Consider the following 11,475-nt stretch of genomic DNA (forward strand, 5'->3'; position numbering starts at 1 on the left):
GCGGAGGAGCAGGGTCGTCTCCCTCCCACCCCTGCCCCTCTCGACCCCTCCCCCGGAGTCACGGTGAAGGAATGCGGGCGGGCGCAGGGAGCAGGGCGGTGCGTCCCGCACGGGCCCAAGGCGTTTGCATGGAGTTTGCAAGGGAAATGCGGCCCCCGCGCAAGGCCGGCGTGGCGTCCGCGGGGCTCCGCGCGCTCCCTCGGGCCGGGGCGGGCTGCCGCTTACTCCTGATTAAGCCTGGGTCTGGCGAGCCAGGGTGTTCTCAGGGGCTCCCCTGGCTGCGACCATCCTTGGACTTGACCTTGGAGAGCTGGGGTCTCTGGTCCCTAGCAGGCTCCCGGTCCTGTCTGGAAGGAATGGCCAGGCCTCACCCTCGGGTCCAGCCCCACCACCTGGACTCAGAGGCGGTCCCCTGTCCATGCAGGAGAACCTAGGCCCCCTCTCAGATGCCCAGCCCAGCACCCACATTCTGGCTGGAGGTGCTGAGGGTGGGGTGCCAGGACAGGAACCGCTGGCGATCTTCCAGCTGGTCCTCCCCTTCGCTGCCCAGAGAGCCCAGATGGACAGGGCGGAGCAGGTGTCTTTCACTCCCAGGGCAGGGCCCAAAGCCTCTCTTCTGCCCCCCATAACTGGCCTTGAGGGCTCAGTCTCGCCTCTCACAACCCCCACCTCTGCCTGGGTCATTCTTGACCAGATACTCATCCGGGACCACCTAGCTACCTCCAATCCAAACCACGAAGGCACCTTGAGACTCCCGCACAGGCACAGGGGTGGCGGGTGACAGGGCCACTCCCACAGCTCAGCCCTCACGCCTTGCACCTGCTCGCCGAGGCTCCCTGACCCCTGGCCTGGCCTCTGGCCAACTGTGTGCTCCTCTCTGCCCACGCTGGCTGTGCTGTGTGGCTGCTGCTGGCCGCTGGGGAGTTCTGACCCCAACAGAGTGGAGAGCTCTGGCATGAGCCACAGCCCTGGCTAGGCAAGCCACCGCAGCCACCGCAGCCCCGCTCGCCGGCTGCCAGCACAGTGTCCGTGATGGCCTACGGGGAAGCGGGGCCATGCTGGCCGTGGCTTGTGGCCCAGAGGACACCCCAGAGCTGCTGCTTCCTGTGGCCAAGTAATTGCAGGTGGCATCACTGCCAGGCCACGAAATCCAGGTGTGTGCCAGCCCCACGCCGTGGGAAGGAGGTGTGAGGTTGGCCAGGCCTGGGTCTCATGTCGCCAGGAGTGGGCAGTGTGTGCCTGTCTGCCCACTGTGCCAGCCGCTCCAGCCGCTCCTCTAGCTGGGCCCTCAGCTCGGGTGAAGAGCAGCATGGTTCCAGGTGGCCCTGCCTGGGGACAGAGAGCCTTCCGTACCCACCCCAGCCATCTCTGCTCCCTGGCCAGAGGAGGTGAGGCAGGTTGGAGACCCCTGCTTCAGCTCAGCAGCAGCCCAGCCCTCGTGGTGCACCCTGGGCAGCGGGCATGGACACACACACCTGCTCTTGGCTCTTCAGCCCTTGCTATTCAGAGGTGCCCTCTCTAGTTCCAGCTGAACCCCTGGGCTTGCTGGGGGTGAGGGCTCAGTGGACTCCATGCCTAGGTCAGGTGGAAGTCCCCGCTGAGTACAGACAGTGTCCCTGGTCAGCCACCCCCCCTCCTGGAGCTGCTCCAGCTGCTCCCTCACCAGCCAGCTTCGCTGTGCCAGAGGGAAGGGCTGGGGTCAGGGACGTGGGCCCAAGAGGGCCCTTGGACTCTAGCACCCCAGGCAGGGTAGGAGGGACTGGGGGAAGGGCTTTCCGGGGGTCCCCAACATGAGCACAGAGGCCGTCTTCATTGATCTACCCCACCCTGCCCACCCCACTCACCACTCACCCACAAGCCGCTCCTCCTGCCTACGGGCACGGGCCCACGGAGCCCTGTGCTCACCCTAGCCCTGCCCAGGGCCCTGGGCTGTAGCTGCAGGCAGGCTCCAGCTGGGTTAGGAGCTGCTCAGCCCTGGGCCTCCTTGAAGCTCTAGGTGACGGCACAAGCTGCTCCAGGAGCCCCCACCCAGGGATCGAGTTGGGGGATCGGTGCATCCTCCCCACGCCAGCACCCTCGCCCAGGTGCCCTCGGCTCACCAGCCTCTGCCCGCTGCACCAGGCTGTGGCATCTGGCCTGCAGCTCCGCTGGGCTCTGTGCCTCCTGCAGCCTCAGCTCCACCTGCCATGTCCACACCCCCAGCAGGCGCCAGAGCAGCTGCCAGGCCTGGGGCACAGGGCTGGTCGCAGGGTGCCCGTCACCCCTGCCCCTCCCGGGGGCCCCTTGAGCCTGAAGCCCGCCATGGGTGAGGGTCTACAGGCCATCGCTGCGCTGGTGCCTTGGCCTGAGGCTTGGAGAGGACGCGGGGTCCCAAGGTGTCCCCACCTGGCCCTGCCCTCCACACGCTGTACCTCCCACTCCCGCAGCTGGGCAGTAGCCTCCGTGACAAGGCTCCTGCGAGGAACTCACTGAAGTTCCCCGCACTGAGGGACCTCCACTCACCTGGGCTGCCCTGCCTCCCCGGGGGGCCCCACTGCCACAGCCCCCTCAGCCCTGTCGCCTCGGTTACCTCCAGGGCACAGGGCCCCCCAGGCCTGGGAGACCCCTTGTAGGGAGGGGTCCCCTTGGGCCCTGGGGCTGGCCGGGTGCCATGCCTCCCCTCCCTCAGACAGCCCAGCAGTAGGCTGGGCTTCCCATGGGAGGTGGTGCTGTGCACCCCGTGCGGGCAGGGCATTGCAGCAGCAGGGCCAGGGGCACCCACGTCCGGGAGAAGGAGGGAGCCCCCACCACCTTTGTCCCTGTCCTCCGCATAGACCGTGGTCCAACCGGTCCAGCCGGCCGCCAGCCCCAGCCTCTCCTGGCCTCCTCCCGCCAGGCACCTGTTTCCTGGGAGACTGACCCTGGCCCCAGCCATGCGGGTGGGGGAGGCTGCAGGGCGGAGCTCCTCGCCCCTGCCCCTCAGTCCCCTGCCCAGAGGAGGGTCCGAGGCTCTCGCTCCCACACGCACTGCCCTGGGCCTGGGGATGGCTGCTAGCTAAGGACGCCAGGCAGGCCCTGAGGGTGACCTGGGGGCTTGGAGGAAATGCAGGGCAGTGCAACACTTTGGGGGACCCCTCAGGCTGCGTGGGTTCTCCTAGCTCCTCCTCCTCAGCCAGACCCTAGGACCCCGAGCTGCATCCCCCCACCTCCTCCTCTAGGCACCCCACTCTTCGGGCCCTGACACCCCACCAAGGCTTCCTGACACCCCAGACTGATTGGCGCTCGGTCCCAGGAACCGCACTCCGTGGTCGCATCTCGCTGCTCTCCCTGAGCTGAGCCCCCCCCCCTCCAGCCGGAAGCCTTTCCTCCCAGGCCACCTAGGCAAAGGGGACCCCCGAAGGTGGGGGGCTCCTAGGCTCCCGCTCGCTCAGGGCTTTCTAACGTGCTACTGAGGCCAGTCAGGCGGGCACCCACGTGGACCCATTCATTCATTCGCTCATTCATTCATTCATCCGTTGACCCCTTCACCGAAGTTGTCATTTACCAAGGAGTGGACGCTGTGTCCAACAAACGAGCCGAGGGCCTTCCCACGCCCACAGCCACGCTGGGCCCCAGACCCTCCCAGGAGCTCACCCTGCCTAGGCAGCCGGCGCCCAGCCTTGGGGGAGCCTGGGGCGTGGACTGACAGCAGGGTGCCCTGGGCGGCCAGCCCGTGATCACCAGGCCCACCCTGCCCAGGCTCGCCTCTCCCGGGTTGTGCTGCCGTTGCCCTGGGAATGCTCCATCGCTGGGTGGGGTGGGTGGCGGGCAGGCCAGGGCAGGCGGGCAGAGGCTGTGGGCGGGTGGGTGGGCAGCGCCTTTCCCAGGAGGGGCCCGCCCTGCCCTTCCCCCTCTGTTCCCAGCCCCCACCCCCAGGCTAGGGAGCACCCAGAGTGGGCCCCTGGGGGGCTGCAAGCGGTACATTCCAGCGAAGGCCTGTTCTACCTCGGCCCAGACCTCTTCGTGCCCACCCAGCTGCCGGGGTGTCCTTGCAGGGCCCAGGGAGCTCCCCAGACCGGCCGCCTCAGGCCGCCCATGCAGAGGTGGGGAGCAGTGCCCTGGCTCCTGACGCCTGGTCCATGTGCGCACCTCCCCGCCCGGGACAGGGCTGGGCCGGTCTTCTGTTCCAGCCTGCACAGGGCTGGCCCAGGGCCCGCGACAGGCACAGGAGGCCAGGGGCCTGGGAAAGCCTCCAGGGCCCACTTAGGGCTGCCTCCAGCCTTTCGCATTGGGCACCTGGGGTCCTAGGTCAAGCCGGCTGCTCCTGGCTGGGGACAGCAGCCCACCCAGCAGGACTCTGGACGGCCTGGCCCTCCACGGTGGCCGAGGCTGGCCACGTGGCCCCCCTTCCATGCCGGGGCTCCCGCGGCACGGCAGCTGAGTGATGGGGCCGCGGGCCGCCCACACGCGGAAGCTGGTTTGCTGCCGCCCCCGGCCCTGTGCCCTGCGATGGTGGCTGGACCTCGGCACCGGCCATGTCCCCTGCCAGGACCTCCCTCCTGTGTCCTCTCCTTGCACATCGGGCTGGTGCCACCTGAGCACCTGTTCCCGAGGCCACACATGGCGGTGCCCTCACCCCCACCTGAGCCAGGGACCAGCCGGGCCCCGCCCGCACCTCCCACCCCTCAGGCAGCGGGCCGCACGGACTTCACGGGCGGGCAGCACTGACTGACCACGGTCAGAACCGGGCCTGCGGACATAGCCCGGACCGGTCCCACCCAGCCGCACGGCGGCAGCTCCCAGCCCTCATTGGGGTGAATCTGGTGTACACACAGTGGCATGTCTGACGGTGGCACTGGGGGCCGGCGGCTGGCCTGGCGGGAGCCAGCCTGGACGAGCTGGCTTTGGCAGAGTGGCGCGGAGTGGCCTGGAGCAGGAGGAGGGGGGCCGGGTGGGACCTGCTGCCACCAGGCCTGGGCCGAGGCCAAGACCAAGCCCGCGGCGCAGCTGCTCCTGTGCCTTTCCCACGGCGGGGGGCTCTGAAGCCCCGCAGGAGGGGCCGGGGGGAGGGGGGCAGCTGACTCAGCCAGAGGCCTGTGTGCCGCCTTCTGGATGGGCAGGGTGTGCGTCTTTGCGAGACACAGAGGTTTGCTAGGGAGACGGCACGCAGCAGCGGCGGTTGGAGCGTGTGTCTGGCAATAGAGGAGCCCAGAGAATTTGGGAGAACCTGAAGTCCCAGGGACCTGCACCTCGTCCCAGGTGGAGACGACGTGGCCATGTGGCAGGCCCAGGCAGAGCACCGTGTGGCCCCACGTAGGGACAGGCAGACCCTGAGAGCCTGTCAGTCACCGGGAACCCAACCCAAACTGGCTCGGGGAGAGAGAGGGAGGGAGAGAGGTTGTTGGCCCAAAACGCAGGGAAGCTGGGACAGGTGTGACTGACCGCAGCGTAGACACTGTCACCGGGGCTGGCTGCCCGCACTGCACCAGCTCCAGAGAGAAAAGGCGAAGAGGAAACTGTGTTCTCTCTCAGAAGACCAAGAAAAGGCCCTTGGCAAGCGGCCTGGGCTGCCCGGCGGGCGAATGGCTCCCAGAGTCCCTGCCAACCACGCGCCTCACTGCCAGCACAGTCCCCAGAGAGCCGTGTGCACTGGGTCTGTTCACAGCCTGTCCCTCCAGGGCCACAAGCAGCCCGAAGTGCACGCGGGGCGGGGACTCCGTGTTCGGAGTGGGGCGAGGCCTGTGCCCTCCGCCCGCTCGGTCTCAGGTCGCGGCTAGGAGAGTCCATCCCTTGTCCCAACTTCCCATCAGCTGCAATGGCCTGCATCACTGGTGACAGAGAACCTCACGGGAGGTGGCTTCGGCGGACGCGGGGCTTGGCTCCCCCGTGTGAGAAGCCGAGGCCAGGCGCCCTCGGGGACGGCTGGGCCCCGCTGCTCGGTCCTCCCGGCTTTGCGTTCCGCTTCTGGGCTCCGTTCTCCGGTTACGGGGGCACGGGCGGCAGCCGAGGACACCACTCACCACCTGCCACCATTTCTAGAAAAATCACACTAGTTGTCTTAGGTCACCTGCTGTTACGAGTTGAATGGTGACCCCCCCTCAAAAAGCATGGAAACCCCAGCCCGCTACCTGTGAACCTGGCTTTGTTCGCAGCTGGAGGTTTGCGGATGCAATCAGGTTCGATGAGGTCACTGAGCTGGGCCCTCTCCACCGTGCCTGGTGTCAGGAGAGAGCCATGGGAACTCGCCGAGTGGCAGCGGCGGACGGGGCGAGCCAGGGGAGCTGAATCAGGAGGGGAGGGCTCAGCCTCGGGTTGCCGAGGGGCCCCAGCCCTGGGACCCGTCGATGGTGACTCACGGCCTCCAGAGCTGATTCGGTGCGTCCCTGCGGGGCTCAGCTGCCCCGCATGTGGCAACCCCAGGAGACCGAGGCAGCTGCCCACTCAGGGCTGGTCCCGCTTGTCCCACAAGGTGGGGACGGAGGCAGCAGCACCCGATGCCTGAGGCCTGAAGGTGGGGGCTGTTCTGAGGGAATGGCGGGGCTCCCAGGAACAGGGCGAACGGGCTGCGGGCCGCAGTGCGGGTGGGAGCTGGACGTGGGCAGTGACCACAAGGAGTGGGCCCTGGGAAGAGAGGGCGTCTGGCCTGACTCCCCGCTCCCGGCCCCAGCCACCTAAGCCCAGTCTGCAGGGTGGGCTCCCACAGCTGTCTCCTCGCTCACAAAACCAGCGGCCACGCCTCCGGCACAGGCGAGCGTGGTCGCTGGGCCCGCTGGTCACCCAGCTAATGCCACAGAATCTAAGAGGGGGCATGCGGCTGCAGAGGCGACACTGGCGGCGAGAAGCTGGCCGCAAACGCAGCCTTGCGTTGGTGTCCCCGCCCGGTCACGAGGCTTTGCAGCTTCTGGTGGCCCGGCATCAGGGCCAGCGTCACCCCGCCTTCCTGGGCTGCAGACCCCCTGCCACACCCTCCAAACGCCTCCTTCCTCCTCTCTGCTGCTCCCGAGCCTCCGCCGGCCACTGTGCGCCTCTGTCCCCACCTCTGGACTGGGAGGCGTCTGAGCGGAGCATCCACCACACCGTCTGACCCACAGTGTCCTCACATCAGGGGACCGGCGTGATGCTCTGTGGACTGCCAGGCCAGGGGCATCCCACAGGCACACGGGGCCGGAGACCAGGAGAGTTAAGTGTCCTGTGTCAAGTCGTCGTAACGTGGGCTGTGATCCTTGCCAAGAATATGCAAACTGTCCGAGGTCCTCTTTCATGATGGGACCAAAAAGGTGCATTCCTGGCTCAGAGAGATTCACCTTCACGGGGCCCGGTGTCGGGTCACCTCGCCCGGGGACTCCACCTTCGGGTCACCTCGCACAGGGCCCCATGTCAAGGCACCTCACCTGGGGCCCGCTTTGCAGCAGCAGGGGGCAGATGACCGGCGTGTTGACCGGTGCAGTGACCGCAGCCGCGCTTCCGCCTTCAACTCTAGGCCCTGCAGGTCCAGATGTCCTGGTTCCAGGGAGGGTTTCCTTCTGCCAGGAGACGCAGTCGGGGTCCACTAAAGCCCCCAGTTGCCAGACCAGCGTGGGGCGAGGAGCGACCACGGCGTCAGGAGTGGCTGCTGCGGTCATCAGGCTGAGCTCGAGTCGCGGCTGTTGGGCGGGGTGGCCGAGGAGGGCGTTTGGGCTCAGAGGTCTCCTTGGACATTGCTGGTGACCCAGGCCCAGCCCGTACACAGCCAGTGTAGCCACTACAACACCTGCCCGGCCTGGCCTCGGATCTCTCAGGGGCCTGGGTCACCCTCCAGACAGGCCATTCAGCCAGGAATAGGATAGAAGGGTCAGTCGTGGCTTTGGGACCAGCTGCGGGGCCGGGCAGGAGCAACCCTCCTCTTTGAAGTCTGTGTTATTTTTCCAGAATCACAGCAGCCACGGTTCTGAGCTTAACGTGGGGAGTGAGGGCGTCTGAGCGGTGCAAGGGCTGGACGGGGGCAGGCGCTGTCACGCCCCCCTATGCCCCCGCGACCTTGCCGCGTCCTGCACACAGACGCTGGCCAGCCCCTGCGCCTGCGGCCAGCACCTGCTCCGCCTGTGAACACAGACGAACGTGTCTGTGAACTTAAGTTCCCTGGGGCGACCCCTCATCAAGACGGGCAGTGCCCCAGCCCCTGATGGGGATACCTGGGGGAGGGTCATTCCCTGAGGATGTGTCCATTGCCCTCTGTGGGCTTCACTAGACAGGGGCCCTTCTGGCTCCATCTGCCAATTATCTGACTGAAGTGACGAAATGCAAGAGGCTTCTTCACGTGGCTGCAGAGAGCAGAGGGCCGCCGGGCACGCAGGCCAGGAGCCCAACGCCGGCCCGGGTGGGCGCGGGAGGGGCGGGGCGGGCAGCTTCGCCGGCCTCACTGTTGGGCCCTGTGCGCTGCCCCCGAACCATGGTTTTCAGGTTTCACTTTCCCCCAGATCCTTGCCTTGGGGTCCAACTCGGGGAGCCCGGCCCAGGGCCCATGGCCCTAGGCAGGTTGCTCACATGGCACCACGGGCACCTGGCTCTGGCGAAAGCCTGTCCCCCTGCTCCCAGGGCCCCGTCAGAGCAGGAGGCCCTCCCACGGCCACCGCCGGACCCCCGGAGCCTGTCACACAGTGCCAGGCACACAGTGGGCGTACAGTTAAAGCCGAACCGACCAGCGAATCCAGTCGTGCGTGGAGATGCCTGGGCAGAATGACCTGGGCAGGTGCCATGCTGTCACCGTGGCGCCCGGCGCCTCCTGTGGCCTCCCCACCTGGCCTGGACTTCACCCTCAGAACAGGCTGGCAGGTCTGCTGCGCTACTGGACCCCGGTGGGGCCACAGGCTGCCTTCCCAGCTAGGGTGGAGACACTGGGCAGAGTCCTGTGTAGGCTTAAAGTCCCCCTATCCCCTCGTCTGGTGGCAGATGTGTGCGCCTGAGGCTAAGGTGGGGTAGGAAGGGATGGCAGCAGGAGGGAGCAGACGCCTAAAGGCGGGGCCACCTGCTTGTGCACCTGGCTTGCTAGTCGGGACTTGCTCCCGGTCGGGCTGTCCTCTCCGGAAGGTGGAGCTGCCCAGCTTTGTGGCCAGAAAATCGGTGACCCCCAGGCTATGATGGTGGCCAAGGGCCCGGGTCCCTGGTGTTGCTGGTCAGGCTTCAGGCTGGTCCTCAAAGGGGACAGGTCACTTTTGAGGGGCGCGGCTCGGGGTCAGTGCTGGGACCCTCCTTATAGGGCTCATGCGGGCTCCACGCAGGTCCGAATTCCTAGGGACATCAAACACTGTCACAGTGACGATGTCCTGAGGCAGCCCGGACCAGCCGCAGAGCCTGAGGGGGGAACCTCCATAGCCAGAAGGAGCGGGTGGCCAAGGGGACCCCCGTCAGCTGTCTACCCCCCAAGGGGCAAAGTGAAACAACCCCGCGAAGAATGCTGTGGCAGTTTCAGCCCAAGTCACAAGTCTTTTCAGCGGCCACCCTTCCAGTGCCAGGGATTTTCCTGCCCCCAGGAGGGTGGACTTCGCACAAGGTCGCCCAGTGCTGCCTGCAGGGCAAGGCCAGGCGTCTAGACATGACTCACACATCAAGGGCGGATGCAGAAGCCACGGGTCACCCGCAAGTCACGCACACCCCAAATACCAAGCAGCCGTTGAGAAGGAAGGAAAGTGTCCAAGATGCTCTGGGCTGCGGGACCGAAAAGGGTGAGGGGCCAGAGCTGCCCGGTCCCCGGGCCTCTCCGCGGTGGCCGCCTGCAGCGCTCAGTCCTGAGACATAGAGTTCGCTCAGGCCAGTGCCCAGCCATTGCCCGAGGTCTGAGCATCTACCTGTCCCGCCCTCTGGAGAGACCCATCACCCACAGCCCAAGGGGCCCAGCTCCGAGGGGCCGGGCCTGGCGCCGCGGTGGGCAACTGCGCAGCCATTGGTTCCCATGCAGCTCACGGGCCCCTTGTGGGCCCGTGGCCTCTGACACCTGTTTCTGGCAGACGGGGTCCAGTCATCTCTGTAGCAGGACAGTGTGAGGTGTGGGGGGCACGACGAAGCTATCCCAGGTCCCGACCCACCTTTGTACCCGTCCACCCACAAAGCACCCCAAGAACTCCCTGGACCCTTTCAGCGACCGCTGCACGCGTGCCTCACAGCTGGGGCTGCCGACAGACTTCAGGCCGCTCTTGCTTTTTAGCAGTTACGAACGACGCTAGGCACCCCCACGCGCACACTTTGCTGGGACTTGGGCTTTCGGTTCTCTGGCAGCGGCTCTGCAGTCCCTGGGAGCCGGGCCCGGGCCCGTGGTCACGCCGCGCTCAGTGATCCGAGAGGCAGTGGGACTGCTCGCTGCTCTGGAGTGGCCGCCAGCGGCGTGCGAAAGCCCCGTGTGTCCCCGTCCTCGCCGGCACTGGTCACTTCCTGTTCTGTCCTCCCAAAATGCCGCCCCGCCTGCCGAGCAGGCAAGAGGTGGCACTTCGTTGCTGTTTTGATTTGCGTCCCGAGCGGCCAATGACACAGAGCATCTCTCCACGGGCTTCGTAGCCATTCGTGCATCTCCTTTGGAAAAACGTCTTCTCGAATCCTCTGCCTGCTTTTAAATTGTAACTTGTCTCTACTGTTAAGTTATAAACGTCCTTTATGCATTCTAGGTGCAAGTCACGTACCAGATCGATGGCGTCTAAATATTTCCTCCCACTCTGTGGCTTGTCGTTTTACTTTCTGGGTGGTGTCCTTTGAAGGGCGTTTTTGATGAAATCTCACTTATCTACTTTTCCTCGTCGCTTACACATTTGGTGTCTTATGTAAGAAATGATTCCTAAGGCAGAAAATTCACGCCTATGTTTTCCTCTAAAAGCTTTATAGTTTTCGCTCGAAGCTTAAACGTTTTAGTTTAATAGTTTAGCTCTTACGTTTAGGTGTTTGGTCCATTTGGGGTTAATGTTTGTACGTGATGCGAGGTAGGTGTCCAGCTTCACGCTTTTGCAGGCGGACACCCAGTTGTCCCAGCTACATTTGTTAAAAAGTTTATCCTTTTCCCACGGATGGTCTTGACACCCTTCTTTAAAACCAACTGATCATAGATGTCTGAGTTTATTTCTGGATCCTTAGTTCTTGTCCATCGATCTATAGGTCCACCTTCATGCCGGTACCACAGTCTGACTTGTGAAAAGTTTCTAAGCCTTTGTAGTAAATTTTGCTACAAAATTTGTAGTGAATTTTTAAATTGAGAAGTGTGAGTCCTCCGACTTATTTTCCTCCAAGATCGTTTTGGCTCTCCTGGGTCTCTTGCAATTCCATGAGAATTTTAGGATCAGCTTGTCAGCGAAAAAACAGAAAGAAAGGAAGGGAGGGAGGGAGGAAAGGAAGGAAGGAAGGAAGAAGGAAGAAAAAATCGCAAGTATTGGTGAAGATGTTGGAAGGAAGAAATCAGAACGTTTTTGCACTGCTAGTAGAAATGTAAAATGATGCAGCCATCATGGATGACAGAAAGGCAGTTTCTCAAAAAATTAAGCATCGAATTACCTTATTATC

This window comes from Pteropus alecto, unplaced genomic scaffold, assembly GCF_000325575.1.
Source record: "Pteropus alecto unplaced genomic scaffold, ASM32557v1 scaffold105, whole genome shotgun sequence".
Taxonomy (NCBI): domain Eukaryota; kingdom Metazoa; phylum Chordata; class Mammalia; order Chiroptera; family Pteropodidae; genus Pteropus; species Pteropus alecto.